Below are 6000 nucleotides of genomic sequence, written 5' to 3' on the forward strand. Positions count from 1 at the left end.
CTTCTTACTCATCCCAATAATGTTCACAGGAGGTTGTTAATGTAGAAGTTTTATTTTTCTATAGTTTGTTTGATGCTATTTTGGATGTTGAATGATATACTTATGTTTGGTATTGTGTGGTGAATATTATGGATGTGTTGAACAGATGTTGAACTGATGTGTTTTGTTGAGCAATTGTGTATTACAGTTTGGAATTGTTATATTTGTAGTTAAGATGTGTCATTTTACAGTATTGAGCTATTGTTGTTTTTATTTTTTGACTTTTTTATTTTGAATGTTTTGGATGTTGTATACATGCAATTGATTTATAGTTTAGATATAACAATTTTACAGTATTGGTTTTTGTAGGTTATATGTTTTGTTTTTATAGTTTAAGTTGATAATTTTATAGTATTAAATTTTGTATTTTTTACATTTTGTTTTATCGTTTTCATCTGCTTATTTTACATTATTGAAATTTTATAATTTTTACGTTTTGTTTTCACAGTTTAAGTTGACAATTTTACAGTACTGAAAATTGATACTTTTTAAATTTTATTTAATCATTTTCATCTGCTAATTTTATATTGTTAAAAATTTATAGTTTTTACGTGTTGTTTTTACAGTTTAACTTGATATTTTTACAGTATTGAAAATTAATATTTTTTTAACATTATATTTTATCGTTTTCATCTGTGAATTTTGCATGACTGCAATTTTATAGTTTGTAAATTTTATTTTTATGGTTAAAGTGGTCAATTTTACAGTATTCATTATTTTGATGATTTTTTTGTGTATTCATTAAATCGAGAAAAAAAAATTAAAAAAATTAATTGAAAAATTTAATCTTGCCTTTTTATCACGTTTTTTGTCAAAATAACTGCTAATAATTAACACTAACTGCCAATAACTTCCTATAACTGCAATTTTCGAAATTACAGTTTGAAAGTACATTTTTTTTGTCATATTGTGCAAGTTGCAATCTATTTCTAACTATCATGGGACCACTTCAAATAGTTGCTGAATGTTTTGTGATTAACTGATATATTTTACGTGATATATTGTATAATTATACATCATGTAGAAGTAGTTTTACAGTATTCGCGCAAGTCAAATCTGTGGACAAATGGTGGACAAAAGTCTGTGGACAATTAGACGCTTCCTATCTTACTAAATACCTTATAAATTATTGGAGCAAATTCATTTTTTATTATACAATGAAACTGACATAAGAGGTCATATCATATTCATAGAGAACAATATTATATAGCTAAGTTTTTTCAATCAAAATATAATTGACAACCTGATATCGAATAATATGACTTTGAAATTTAATGAAATTAACAGTAAAGGTTTTCACCACATACCCCAGCAAGCAAACAAATTATTTACGGATAAAAGCAACAAGTGAAATTTATAGTTCGATCTAAAGCGACAAAATAAATTTAGATTTTGACACAATGTTGCGAACCTCCTTTTATAAAACGGTTGAAGATGGGATGGTGAGGGAAAAATAAATATGGCCAAATTATTTTTTCCACTATTTTTTCATAGAGATGTGATGATAGAATGAAACTTTCACCTAATGCCGCATGAAAAAAAAAACCAACAAACATGCATGGAAAAAAAATAACTTGTTGGATTTTAATTTTATGAAATTTCATGACTTATGAACGAACTGAATATTTCCTAAGGACAAGTTCGGTTGTTACAACATTATGCAGAATGAAATTTTTAAGTATAAGACTACATATTAACTTACAGAAATCCATATTCATAAATATGTACATAAATAATTATAAAAATATGCTAAAATGAATGTTCGGTGTTTAATTGTATCATCAAATTAGTTGTGAGAATTATAATTTTCTTTCTAAAATACTTGATATTATGCATTTATTCTTATTAATGAAATTATTATTATAAATAAATAAATCGGATTAAACAATAACATAGCAATCTGACTAATTATTAGTTTATATTTTATAATTATAAATACTTAGTTTTTATAATTAAATAAAAATGTATTTTCCCATGCAAAACGAGTAATTTGGGTTGTAATAATTTATATTCTTTTGTGAGTTATTTTTTTTTTCCACTTGAGCTTTTCGTACATCTATTTTTTTTTTGCACACATCTTTTTTGGTGCGTATATTTAATAGGCGTATCTCTTATGAGAAGTGTGCATATATAATATGTGTCTTAACTTTTTTTTTTCCAACCTTCTTCTTTACTTTATGCAAATATCTGAAATAAACACTTTTCTCAAATATATATTTTTTATATCAAAGAAAAGTGATGCGCATCTTTCAACCTGCTTCTATCTAATATAATATAGCCGAGTGCTTCAATAAAACACCTATTTAATATAGCTAGGAGAATAAAAACAATTTTTTTAAAACTTTCAATAAAAAGTAGTAATGACTTATTTGGATAGGCGAAAACAACAAGTTTATGAAATTTAGTTTCAAAATTTAAGTGGAAGATCTAGTTAAAAATTGGCACGATAAAATCACATTTGGATGTGATTTCTATGCTACACATCCACATCATGATTCATGTCATTTGGTTATATTAGTACTGTGATTATTGATGATTTAGTTACTACTGAAATAAATGTGACAAAATCCGCTTTAGTCTTTTGCTAATGTAATTAATAGACATAATTGGTTTGAAAATACATAAGAATGACAAAAAAAATATGTGTGCACATAAGGTTGACAATGCATAATGAAAATAGTATGACATATTGCTCAAGCGGGAGATTGTTAGATCATATATCCAACGTTGAGCATATATGTAATATAATTATGAATTGTATATTGTCATATATGATTGTCACAATTAAGTGATCTAATATGGAATTAAGATATTAGACAATCTATGTTATTCAATAGGGTGTGGTCCATAAATGCGTAGAACAATTTAGGTAAAGATCAAATCATTAATGAACTAATTATGATATTTGCAAATTTGGAAAACTGTCTATTTAGAGAATCCGTACAGCTCACATATAATCTAGTAGTGCACCCCTGTATAAGGATGGGTCCTCAAGGCAAACGATAATGGACAACTCAGATTTATGAACAACAATTATTTCAAACAAAATCTGAGTGTCTACTCCTTTCTTCCACCATCAAAGAATTGAGAAGAGAATTCCATTAGAAATTTTGGAGATGATTTCTCAAGGGCCACATTTTGCTATTTTTGAAGATTTAGTCCATGACCAAATGACGTAAAGGCAAGAAGGGCCTCTTGCCGTTGAAGTCTTGTCTCGTGCACACAGAGACAACTCTTCGCACTTGAAGATTTAATGGCCAATGTTATGGAATCAGGATAAGGTCAGGGGCAGACCCACTGTAGTCCAGGGGGGTAGCTTCCCCTCCCTAGATTTTCGAAAATAGTAGAAAAAAATAGGCTAATTTTGGTTTTCCTCCCTGAAATTAGGTTGCCTCTCTTGAGAGAAAAATGGGTACGGTTTTTTCTCTCTTGATTGTTGGTGAGAATAAGCCACAAGCTTTCCTCTTTTTCTTCAATTTTGTAGTTCTAAAAATCCTATTCTTTAAGCTAATTTTCAGATAACAAATGAGGGGGAAGAGTCTTACAAAGGTGTCCCAAATGTCATTGACTTAATAGAATGCTTCTTGTTTTATCTTAATTTTTGTGTAGGCTAGGTTTATGGTGAGCCTATGTCGTTTCATGTTTTGGTCTATGTGGTGTGGGTGTACTCAAAATGAAATAGTCACATTAAACGAAGAGTTCAAATTAATTCAAATGGTGCCTCTGTGACAGTGGACCGCACTGGTCGGATCGCCATCTACCACACCCAAGTTGCACCCAAATGTGCGTTAAATCTTATAAAATCCATATAAAATCAATCGTTTGGAGTTTTTTTGCGTTCTTCATTTCGAAATTCTCGATTTAACGCGTATAATATTATTATGGATTTTATTTTTAATAAATACAAATCTCATTTTTGTGAATTAAAAAAAAAGGTTTTAAGGCATTGAATCGACCAATCTTCTAAGAAATTAATTTGATAAAATTCTTAAATGAATTCTCAAATTTTTAGAATTCAACAAATGCTCTCTATTAGAAAAGGTCGTGAACCTGATAAGCTATTTAAATCTGATTCCTGCCTCTCCCTGGCAAAAATCATGCTTCTTCCCCTGAATGAGGTATTATATTACACACTTATAGTTATGTTTTATGAGTTGGTATTGGCATAGGACGGTTCATAAATTAAGGCGGGGAACTGTTTCTCCTTCTCCGGCATGTAAATATTTAATTCATATATGAAATATAATTATTTAATCTCTAAATAAGACATAATTATTTGACTTATATGATTTCCCAACAATTTTTGAAAGTGAAAAGTTGAATTTCATTTTTGCTCAACTCTCTTTTAAAGTTTCAATCAAACAAAGATTAATGGCATGAGTTCTGCAGGACCCCAACTAGTTGGTGTTGGTCTCAAAGGCATTAAGAGGGGGGGGGGGGAGGTGAATAAGGCCTTTTTAGATTTTTATCTAAATAATAATATTCTAGCGTATTTATAAGTTATTATTGGTGGAAACTAGAATAACTTTGTCCTAAACTAAAAGTAAAGTAAATAAGGTAAATAGTAGAGTTTAGAGACACTTGACACGAGAGTTATTTACGAAGTTCGGCACTAACGCCTACGTCTCCGGGGCCGCGACCTTCTAGATGACACGCCTTTCTTTACCCAATGAGAAAGGATTACAAGATGGAATTGATGAGCCCCTACAATCTTCTGAGAAGTCACACGGTCCTAACAGGAGCACTAAAGGCTCAAAGGAAGACAATATGATTCGCGAGGACTCAAGAATTGCTAGGTGAGCACAAGGCTCGAAATAGTAATTGATTTGATCACGCATGATCACTCTAGGAGTTGTTGGGTTGAATAAGCTTGAGATTGATTGTGTATATTGAAGTTGGGGGCGGCTAGAGTGATACTCCAAATCTTGGCATAGCTTATATTTAAAGAGAGTTGATAAAAAGGAAGTAAGTGATGCTGACCGTCACAACAGCAGGTTAATCTGAGCGGTTTGGAGTGTAACGGTGGATACTGTTGACAACAGTCAATGACCATTGCAATGGTGCCCACCACGGTAATCCTCTGGAATGGTTAGCGTTTGATGATGCTAAAAACCATTTTATGCATCACGGGGTTTTCAGAGGATTTATTTATTCCGTTGCAACGGTTTGCAACGGTAGGTCTCACTTAGGTCAATCTCAATCTTATTTTACCAATCTTACAGATTAATTATCCTTAATCTTGAGTTAATGCTTTTGCTATCCAGTGTCTTGTGCTTCATGACTACATCCTTGATGTTGTATTGCAGTTCGTTAATTCATCCTTGATGTGTAATTACTGATCATTCAATTGTCATGAACCTGCACAAAGTCTCAAGAAGGAAAACTGTAAAATGCAATTATGTATGTTTTGCAAATCTAGTCAAACTGATAAGTTGAGGGCTCCCAAAGCCAACAGTTGGTGTATGTGAAGGATGTGCACTGTCGCACATAGTGTGTTCAGCCTCTGACAATATTTACAAGCGTTAATTAATTCTGGTAAAGTGTCACTTGGTTTTATGGCAGCCTACAATTACGCCAAACTTGATCAATTATTCACTGGTCAAAGTAATTTACGAAGATTCAATTGTAGATTTAAAGTACCATAAAAATAGAAGAAATCTTAAAGTTACGAATAGAATAGAACTTTGAAAAATATCATAAAAATAGTCTCGACGCGCCAATGAATGCTCGAAGAATCCAATCAAAAAGTGACACGTACATCATGTTCTTGTTACAACCAGTGGTCCCCATTTTAGCTGCCGAGAATTCAAATGAGTTGGATATGCTCGTACTTAATTCATTAGTTTAATGAGCAAATCGATTCAAGTTAAGAAGACAATAACGAGTTGATAGATGTGCTCGTGCTCATTAAGCAACTCGTTAAGCAATCAAGCTTGTAGGCAATTTGAATTTTGTTTTGAG

Source organism: Carex rostrata, chromosome 2 (genome assembly GCF_964058835.1).
Source record: "Carex rostrata chromosome 2, lpCarRost1.2, whole genome shotgun sequence".
NCBI lineage: Eukaryota > Viridiplantae > Streptophyta > Magnoliopsida > Poales > Cyperaceae > Carex > Carex rostrata.